The sequence below is a fragment of the Myotis davidii genome, unplaced genomic scaffold, assembly GCF_000327345.1.
Source record: "Myotis davidii unplaced genomic scaffold, ASM32734v1 scaffold1012, whole genome shotgun sequence".
Taxonomy (NCBI): Eukaryota; Metazoa; Chordata; class Mammalia; order Chiroptera; family Vespertilionidae; genus Myotis; species Myotis davidii.
Window position 1 is genome coordinate 1,504,921 of NW_006283769.1, and position 11,365 is coordinate 1,516,285.

General features: G+C 36.3%; 1 long non-coding RNA gene across 1 annotated transcript in view; it reads left to right on the forward strand.

Moving 5' to 3' along the window:
• Positions 1 to 10,738, forward strand: part of LOC102767059 — a 129,828-nt gene extending 119,090 nt beyond the window's left edge. The window contains exon 4 of the long non-coding RNA XR_435167.2: positions 10,481 to 10,738. This is a non-coding gene — a long non-coding RNA (uncharacterized LOC102767059). The remainder of the gene's footprint in view (positions 1 to 10,480) is intronic.
• The last annotated feature ends 627 nt before the right edge of the window (positions 10,739 to 11,365 follow it).

Genomic DNA, 11,365 nt, shown 5'->3' on the forward strand with positions numbered 1-11,365 from the left:
TCCAGGAAAAATAGAATCAGGGACATAGAAAGGGAATGGACTGACTATTCTTGGGGGGAAAGGGGTGTGGGAGATGCAGGAAGAGATTGGACAAAAATCGTGCACCTATGGATGAGGACAGTGGGTGGGGAGTGAGGGCGGGGGTGGGGCGGGAACTGGGAGGAGGGGAGTTATGGGGGAAAAAAGAGGAACAAATGTAATAATCTGAACAATAAAGATTTAATTTAAAAAAAAAAAAAAGGATGCTTATTAATATGTCTCTCTGACCTCATTTATTTACCCATTTATCCTCTTGAAGAGCCTCCCTCATCCTCTCATGCCCACTGAACCACCACTCTCCGGACATGTATCCCTTTAGTTCTCACTGTCCTGGAGTATTGTTTAAAGCTCAAGACATACCAATTTACCACTGAATCCCATCCTCTTAGGTTAGTAATTCTATAAGAATATAGCTAATCAGATTCACTCATTGATTAATTCTATAAATATTTAATGACAGATTTTCAGCCTCTCCCTATCTTTTACAACCTTGACAGTTTTGAGGAATACTGATCAAACATTTGTAAAATGACCCTAAATTCAGGTTAGTCTGATAATTTTCTCATGATTATGCTGATGCGTTTGGTTTTTCAAGGAATGTCACAGAGGTGAAGTGTCTTCTTACATGATGTCAGGGGATACATGATATCCATATGACACCAGTAAAAACAAAACAAAACAAAAACATACGACACTAGTGTTAATTTTAACCTTCATAATTTGGCTACAGTGGTGTCTGCAGGATGCTCCACTGGAAAGTTACTATTTTTTTTCCTTTTCATATACTATCAGGAATGCATTTTTATCTCAAAAGACTCTTGTTTTCTAATAAACTTTATTTACTTACTTTTCTCTTTATAATTCTCTAAAACATAGCACCTTCTTCCAGGAAAAATGGAAAAGCAAACTATTTTGAATTTCTTCCTGGAATCTAACAATCCAAAATTATCCTTTCAACAAATATTTTTAAAATTTTAAAATATAACGCAACCCAGTGCTGACAGTTTCATATAAAACATTTATATCAATATCATGACTCATAGTTGTGATGCATTTGAACTACTCTTGTCATTGATTAACTGGGTTTCATTGATTGAACTTATAAAAACTCACTTAGAAGGATAGTTTTTATGACATTGATCAATCAAGAAAGCACTCAGAAACAGCCCCTTTTATACAGAAAAGCTTGTGTAATATATTTATGTAAAGTTTTTCAAAAGTTCCAACAAAAAGAAATACAACTGAAATATATATGATGAATTCTGATTTAGTTCAGTCAGAGGAAAATCTATATATATAAAAGCTTAAGCGACCGGCCAACCGGCGGCTAGCTATGACACGCACTGACCACTAGGGGGCAAATGCTCAATGCAGGAGTGGAAACCACAGGCATGGAAACATGGAATAGATTGATGATTCTCAAAAGGACAAGGGGGAGTAAGGAAGGCGGGAAGAGATTAACCAAAGATCTTATATGCATACTAGAGTCTGGGTGCACAGATCCGTGCACCAGTGGGGTCCCTCGGCCTGGCCTGTGCCCTCTCACAATCCAGGACCCCTCGGGGGATGTCGGACTGCTGGTTTCAACCCAATCCCTGCAGGCCAGGCCGAGGGACCCCACCAGGGCACGAATCGTGCACTGGGTCTCTAATATTAATATAAAAGCATAATTCTACTTAAATTTATACAGATGCCCCCCCCTCAATGAAAAAGGTATACATACTTTGAATAATTGTTAATTCCAATGGTTCTGAAAAGATAGAAACAGCAATTGAGCTACCAGCTATAAAATATGTATGCATTCTTTTGGGCACCTTATATATTGCCCCCAAAATTTCCTCTTGTCAGTTAAAACATGTATATACAATAAAGCATTACCTGTGACACTTTTTTTACTTTGAAAAATCTAATTTTATTTTGTGAATCAAAAAAAAGTGTGCCTTATTCATGTTAAATTCCAGTGGAATGTTTAACGTTCCACTGATCTAAAAATACTTTCCTTATATTGTGAACAGTGCCCAGAACTGTGTAAAAGTTAACATCCAATAGCACATTTTTTTAAAAAATATATTTTATTGATTTTTTTACAGAGAAGAAGGGAGAGGGATAGAGAGTCAGAAACATCGATGAGAGAGAAACACCGATTAGCTGCCTCCTGCACGCCCCCCACTGGGGATGTGCCTGCAACCAAGGCACACGCCCCCGACCAGAACCGAACCTGGGACCCCTGAGTCCGCAGGCCGACGCTCTATCCACTGAGCCAAACCGGTTCGGCCCAATAGCACATTTTTTAAAAAAGTTTAAACATGGGACTTATTTCTAAGAAACTCTTCTCAAAGCTCAAGGTATCGGCAATTCTAATTTTAAAAGAAAAGAATTTTAAGCATTTTTGGACATTTAAATGACAATGGTTTAAGAGTTAAAAACCAGAAAAAATTTAATTTTAGAAACTCTTATCAGACATAATATTTAACACAATTAAATAAACACAATTAAACACAATACTTCCCCCACTTCCAAAATTACTAAATGCATGATTTCACCTTAGAATCAGGAAATTGTAAAATGGAATTTTAAAATTATACTATCTACATATATACATATATATATACACACATATAAAATTATATATATACACACACATATAAATACACTATATATCATGTTTGCTAGCAGATTATGAAATTAAAACTAAATTCTACATTTGAAGGACAGATGATAAATGTTTTATTTTATTTAAGAGCCATCCCATTTCTTGTTGTTTTCTACCCCCATATTATAAAATCATAACCAAAAGACCAAGAGTCAATCAACCCATTTACCTGAAATGAACAGCTAGTAGGTATTGGTCTTCACTTGTGTCCCTTAGAAAGTCCAGTACTCAAAAGGACATGATTTAGGAACACTTTAAAATCCCAAAGTACTCTGACATCCTGGTCCATAAAAGCTGGTAGATGTTATTCATAGGCTATTCACATGTACCGAACATGTCCAGCATGCAGGCGAACTTATTTGTTCAAAATGAGGTAAAAGAAAGAAAAAAATACTTAATATTTACAGATGCTGCACAATAAAAACTAACCTTCTATTGCTGCTTATTACATAAACACTGACTTTTCCATTTTCTCACAAAAGACACTCCAAGGCCAATAATTTCCCCAGTGTCACCTGTGACATATTTTCAAAGGTAAGGTGTTTCTCTCTCCCCTCCTCTCTGATGGTTCTCCAGGTTTGTCAGCATGTTCAGCTGAGCTATATCTGTGCACTTCCTGGACCGCTGAAGCCAAGTAGAACGTCTGCAATGGCTCACACCTGAGAGAAACAAGGGCAAATAATTGGATTGTGAAGTTTATACTCATAGCATTAGACTTGTCACTGATCTTACATTTTGATGAGATCCTCAGAAAACTATAGATCCCTGTCCTCCTGTATCTATAGAATATTTGTGTAGTTGTTTCAACCGTAATGGTTGAAATTTGAAACCTAGAGTACACGTTAAGAGTGCCGAAGAGACATCAGCTTATGACTAAGTGGCATTTACTGCCGGAATTCAGGCAGGTCCGGTGACAGACTTTCAAGAGCCTGTTTCATTCCGAGTTCTTTTAGGCACTGAGGTGCAAGGCAGCACTTTGATGCTCATGAGACAGAGTTTACCTAACAAAGGAGAAGTACATCCTTTCAGCTTTTGTGGGTAATAAAGTGTAGTTTCCATTGGGCCTGCTGGATCTGTAGTCTGGAACAGGGTGTCCGTTAACACTAGGGAGTTTCCAAGACATCAGCTCTGGTGGTGGAGGCATTGACAATGCCCAGCTGTGCGGGCATCAGCTCGTGACCCCAGTGGCACCTTAATGTTCTGGATATGCTACTGTGGGGTAAGTGCTAGACTGTGGCCAGAAGAGGTCTCAGCAATACAGTGGTAGAGGCCGAAGAAGAGGGATGCACTGAAGTTCATGTGATGCTAAAACCAATATTTCTTTGTTGCCATGCTATAATGCTGCTTAGCTTGCTCAAAAGGGACCATGCAAACCTTTGGGCTTACTGTTAAGAATCGTACATAACCCAGCTGGCATGGCTCAGTGGTGGAACATCGACCTATTAACTAGGAAGTCATGGTTCGATTCCAGGTCAGGGCACAGGCCCGGGTTGCAGGTTCAACCCCTAGTGTGGGGCAAGCAGGAGGCAGATGATCAATGATTCTTTCATCATTGATGTTTCTATCTCTCTCTCTCCCCCCACTTCTTCTCTCTGAAATCAATAAAAACATATTTTTTTTTTAAAAAAAAGAACAGGATACATCCAACACCAGCATTAAAACTGGAATAAATGTTTGAAGTACAGACATGAAGAACTTAATAATAACCCACTGTTCTCACTAACCACAATATTCAGTTTCTAAATTGTTAAATGGCAATGAATGAAATAATGCATCTCACAATATGCATTAATTTTATTGTTGCTTTTTTCCACTGCTGATAGGACTATTTGTCTTCAAAAACATTTAGGGCAATACATGAAGTGGCCACATGGTGTCAGGAGCTACCAACTATTCTAAAAAAAGAACCAGATTTTCACCCTGGAAAGGAAATACAAAACATTTTTAAATAGGTTGCCTTCTTAATTTTTTCCAACCTTGATGTTTTGGCCATTCAGCATTTTAATACAATTCCCAACAATTTGGCTCAAGAACCTCATAATTTAAACTGTTCTGAATTTATTAATATTAAAATGATTAATGAATCTCCACTGCTTGTTAATTTAAAAGTTGTGTTGATCTGTTTGTGGAGTTTAGCTGTAACAAGTAACCACTCTGGAGAGACTTGGGCATATGTCCTCCTCTATACAATGAGAGAATAAGGTATAACAGAAAGAGAAGGAGTTTTGGAGTCAAGCAGCCCTAATCTGTATGGTCTTAGATAAATAACTTGATTTTCTATGTCCTCATCTGACAAACAAGTATAATAATGACCACCTTATTAGAATTACTATGTTGATTACTCACAAAAACTGCAAGGATGTCCTTCTTCTCCATACTGTCCCACCTGGTGTCTAACACAGAGTGTGACCTTAGCAAATTACACTGGTTATTATTTTATAGCGAGCTAGAGATTGTGTAAATATACCTGCTTGGACATTCTATGGTTCAGGTATCTAGAATTTTCTAGGATTTTCTTCAGTCCTTTTCAATAAGGAATGAATATCTATTAATAACATACTAATTTCATTGCATTATTTCAGAGTTCAAAATAATTTTGAAATATTAGGAATCAAATAATCTGTAGTGCCCTTTCACTGATACAATATAATATATTAATATTGGGGATTATTTAGAGATTTTTTTTTGACCCATTTTTTTTCTTGTTTATATCCATTAGTATCCAAACTAGGAACACATAGAAGGAAACTCTTCGAGACATGGGGGAAAGAATTTTGAATGGTGGCTTGAATGGTTCCTAGAGACAATACAAGGGTAGGTAGAATCGGGCAGAGGGATAACTAATAAAACTTAAAATCTCAAGAGGCAGGCATTACCTCTACAAGATGGCAAGTCTTTGGCAGGGAAAATTGGCAGGCTTCACAATCCTAATCTAGACATGCTCCAGGGTTTGGATAAAGAAGACTTCGGGTGGAACAGGAAATATGATATCCGCATAATGAAAGGCTGGTTGGGTGTTTCATAGGCCCCAGGGCAACCGACATAAATCCCAAGATGGTAGAGATTGAAGATGGTTTCAGCATTTTTTTTTGGGGGGGGGGGGATTGTGACAATAATGACCACCTAGTGACCCTAGGTCCCCAGACTTTCTTCCCCCCACCCCCCTGCATTCCAGAGAGTACATATTTAGAAGAAAAGGAGCTTAAACTAGGGTTATCAGATTTAGTTAATGCCCAATTAAATTAAATCTCAGATAAACCATGAATTTTCTTAGTATAGGTATGTCCCAGTATTGCACGGGACATACTTATACTAAAATATTTTTGTTGTTTACCTGAAAGTCAAATTTAACTAGGCATATTATATTTTATCTGGCAATAATACTTAAATACTTACATTAGTGTGTTAGTAAAATATGACTGTAGTGGGTTCTCTCTGCTTCTACCCAGCATCTCATCTAAAATGAGAGTGGGTATACTCATTCCCAACAAAGGAAGATAAGGGAGATGTTTTCTGTCAATAGAGAAGATCTATTGGCAAAGCAATACTATTAATTACTAAAAATCTCTTATATGAGATTTTTCAATCTTGAGGGAAAGTATCATAAAACAAAAATGAAAACTTAGAGAATTTCCCTCTCTGCTTTTGACGAATAAATAGGATGTCAAAACTACCAAAGAAGTATAGTAATAGAATGAATAGAGGTGGAGGTTTTCACTAATTTAATAATGAGATAATAGAAAAGTTTGGAATAATTCCCAGGTTTATGGTTTGGTTGGATAAATGGTATGATGGACAAGAAGAGAAAGGGAAATATTAAATACTTGAAGGAAATATTAAGTTTCAGTTTGGGAATGAGGATTTTGAAATGTCCTTTGGTGGATATGTCCACCATGCAGTTGAAGATAAAGGACAATCAGTATTAGATATACAATTACTGTTGAAACCATCGAAATGGAAATGATCTCAGAGGTAGGATAGATAGATACTGGATAACAAAGGGCCAATGACGGTGCCCTGGGGAACACGTAGATTTAAGGGGGCAGATAAAGAAAGAAGAACACATAAAGTAAATGAGGAAGAAAATGTAGAAAGAAACTAGGAGAAATGGTGTCCTGAGGGAAAAAGGTGAGAGCTCTGCAAAGGAAGTGTTCAAGAGTGCCAAATGCTAATGAGGTCAAGTGAGATGCAATGCAGAGCACAGTCAATGAATGTGACAAGTGGAATGCCACGGGGGACGTGTGCCAAAGTGTATTTATTGAAGCAGTGAGAGCCAAGGCCGGATTGCTGCCAATTAGCGGTCACAGAAGTAAGGAAGTGGAAATAGTGGATGCAGATCAACCTGTCAGAGCGGTTTGCTGTGGCTTAGAGGAGGCATGGCAGTATTGGAAGGGCACACAGGCTCCGAAGAGAGCACCCTGCTCTTTTTATTTAAAGGGAACATGAAATTTAGGCATTTGGTGGTTTTGTGTTTTTATTATGATAGAAACTTGATGATGTTTATAAGTTGGTGAAGTTGAGGTTGAAACTGCAGAAGAGAAGATAGATAAGCGAGAGTGGTCGGGATCCTAAAAGTACAGAAGGGTGGGAAACGAAGGCACAGATGGAGGTTTTAGTCTTAAGGAGAGGTCGCACGTGTTAGATACTGTTTCCTGTACTGTAACTGAAAAACGGATGAAAATCAGTGAGTTGTAGAGGTGAAGGGGATGTAGGAAGAGACAAAGAACTTAGAGAAACAAATCAGGTTGTCCTTTCAGACTTAACCATAAAGGAACACATCTACTGGGGAGAAAATGCTCAGTCATGTTTCCATGCTTGGACTGAAGTTTAAGGGAAGAATATGTCGACCAGAAGGACTCAAATCAGACAGCATAGCAAGTACAGAAAAGGGAGACAGAGGCAGAAACTGGCTGAGCACTCAGAAATCAGGGTTGCGGATTCTCAGTCAAGCCTACCTGGCAGGTGTAGATCACTGTTGAAATGTAACATGTAAGATCCTAGTGCCTTTAAGCATTCAAATATTTTAACTAACGTACCTTGTTTTTGTTTTGTTCTCACTAAGAACCTTTTATGAACATTGCCTTCCTGGTGCGGATGTTTATTCCACTTTCTATTAACTTTCTCATTTAAAATGAGTCCGTTGACATTCTGATTTTGATGACTGAGTCTCTTATGAATTAGTGTGAGTCAACTCCCTTAAGCTAAATTAACAGCAACAACACAGTCAAATCTAAAGTTTTGACTTGCTTCTCTGACAGCTAGATCCTAGATTCTGGTGAACATAGTCACCTTACAAGGAGGCTTCCTAATAACAGCTGGTCCAGCTTTCCTGGAGACATCTCAGTCGAGACACATAATTTTCCTTATTCCAATTCTGGCTTGAAAAATGACTCTAAGTCATATACATGCATATATATACTAGTATATCCTGTGTCACACGTAGCTAGGAGAGACAGTATACAGTATAGCTCATGAGCTCATGGTTAAGCTTATGAGCTCTGAAACCAAACCCACTGAATTAGGATCCAGCCCCCCTACTGGATATGCTCTGACCTCTGGGTTCATCCTTGTGTAACCGCAGCCAAGTTAATTAGCTTCTTGTTACCTTAATTTCCACATCTTAAAGAATGGATATAATGCTAATCTCTACCTAATAATATTTTGTTTTCTTCTATTTCTTGAAGATTCAGTGAGTTAATGCATGTAAAACTAGTAAAATTTTTGGCACATAGTGAGTGCTTAAATAATATTAACCATTAGTATTAGCTCCAAACTTGCCATTTCCACAGATATCATTACCTGTGTCCCAAACTGTGCTTGTTATCCTCTCTTTGTTTCTTTTTTAACAAATATTTATGCTTCCACAAATAAAGAGAGGTTTATGCTTAACCTCATAAGCAATGAATGTGAAGGAAACAATAGTGAAAAAGGTCCCTCACCAAAAAATTCACTGCCTGGTGGGGAAAGATGATGATGAGTAATGGTTAATCACAACACAATAAAATATGATGCCTGTCCTTTCGTGCCTTAGCAAGCAACTCATGCGCCCAAACAAAGAAAACCACATTTTTGTGACCTCTCTCCTCTGCCTCATCCCCTATAACCAAATCACCAAATTGTTTTCATTGTGAATGTGGAGGATGGGACTTAGCATTTTGTTTAGTGTCATCAGGCACCCAAGACCTCTTCATCTTTGTGACCTTCAACCCTGTGTGTGTAGACCTTTATTCTTATGCTTTTTGCCTCATGTTCACAAAATTAGTATCGAACCTCCAGGCCATGTGTGCCCAGTCCAGGCAAAAAGATGAGAGGAAGCAGAAGGGATGGGCTTTCCTAAGTGAGCTTTGTCCTTGTGAACAAGAAAGGGAAGCCCTTTATAGGGACTTACCTCACTAACCAGAATATCATCATATGGCTGCCTGCAATTGCAAAGGAGGCTGATATGTTACCCATGTAATTAACAGGCATGTTGCTGCCTTAAAAAGCAGGGGTTCTATTAGGAAGAAGGAAGTATGAAAACAATGTCATGGGTTACAAGCAGTGATTGCCACACACAAAAATAAAGTAAAATAAAAAAATAAAAGAGTATATGTGTTTCAATCCGAAAGGTACTTTTCTTAATCCTAAAGGTACTTTTCTCAATCTGGTCTTAAATTGCAGTATTTTTATGTTCACTATAAATACTCTGTAATTTTCCTTTGTTTTTATCCTTACTGAGAATGTAACAAGGTGCAGAATAGAATGCTTGTTATGCAAAATCACATGTAAGAAAAAGGTAGGGTGAAACATTTATCATCTTTGCTTATATTTGCAAAGGGAATCTTTGGAAGGATTAATAGATCAGAAACAAAAAAAAGTGTTTATTTGTTGGGATCAGAGTTTGGAACAGGGTGATTAGCCAAGAGGTATTAATAAGTCTTCTCACTATATGCCATTTTTCTTTTAATTTTTTAAATATATGTATTTACCATGTGTATTACATACTGAAAAATTAATAATAAAATAAGTATGCATTCCCCAAATAACTAAATAAAATGTAAAAATTAAAAGTATGCTTCTGTATTGATCTTATTAACATTTCTTTGCAACATAGCCACTTAATTCTTTTAACCACTCAAAGTATAGTTGAGCTCTTTTTTCTTTTACAATTTAATGAGCCATATAATTTTCCATCTAAATAAAAACTTGATGGAAGCTAATGTAATTACTTATTTATTTTCTATACTAACACAAAAACAAATCCAATAACAGTACTTAAACTATGCAATGAGTGATATTGATATTATAGTGTTTTTTTGGCAACCATCCTTTGAATGCATTCCACAAACATTGAACTACCAAATTACTTTGTTCTTGAATCAACAGTAGTAATTCCTCATTCTGTTGTGATTATGTCAGATTTCACATTAAATACTATGTTCCAATATTTTAGGTTCATTTTTTAATTTAAAACTATAACTGCAAGTTTTTACCTGATAGCAACTTTTACCTAATAGCTCCTCACATAAAGAATGTGGAAGCTAGTTCTAGCCTTCTAAATATTTATATCTGAAGTCGTACATTAACAATCTTTTAGCCACTGTGGTAACACTATTAGTGATCACTAATGGGTTTTTTCCTCTTCTTCCTGGAGAAGCAGCCATACAACCATTTTTAATATTTCTTTTTATTAAGTATGACCATTTGACTGAATTTTGGCTAATGCAATGAGAGGTCGATGATGCTGCTACTTTTAGGCCTGGCTCATAAAAACCTCTCACCTATCATTTTCATTCTTTTGTCTGATAGAGAGAAGAGGATTTCCTGGACTGAGAAGAAAGGGATGAACAGACTGGAAACCACCTGGATTACTGAATGACTACATGGAGAAGATTCTGCCCACTTTCCTTTCAACAACATACATTGGGCTTACTAAGTATTCAATATTTCTGGTATTAAGACATTGACAATTTATAATTAAGAATTAGTCCACCTGGCTAATAGAGACAACCATCTGGTACATCTGAAATTATTTAATGGGATTGTTAAATATATAAGTTCACAAGTTCCTGCAATTGTTCCTTCAAAATAGACTAAAAAAATTAAAATCCAGAAAATATTATTGTAATCTACTTTTTAAATCAGCATTTAAAGTGATTTTTAAAATTTGAGGTATGGTTACAATTAGCAAAATGTTATAGGCAAAAGAGAACATATCGTATGTTTGATTAAAGCACTCAGTTTTAGGTGTCAAATTCAAGGTTAAGTTCAGTGGAAATTTTGCCCTGTGAATGTTTCATCTTTTCTTTTTTTATGACTTGTTAACATTTTTCTTTACATTATTTCTATTTTCTCACTAACTTGACATAACAAAATATTTAAGTAAATATTACAAACCATTTCCAAATCTTAATTTAACATGATTACTTTTTTATTAATTATCTTAAATTCTGGCGTTAAGATGATTATATAGATGAGAATATAAAATGAAGCTCATATGGAAAGCATAGAATAAACTTTGCTCTTTTGCTTTTATTCCCTTTATTAATATTATCTAGTATTTAAAAAATCATTTGGTCTAAAAAGAAAAACTATTCTCTGAGCCACATAAAGGAGGAGAGATTTGTAAAAAGTATAAGTAGAATATTATAATATTTGTTAGAAAAATATGCATTTAATAAATTTAAAATATAA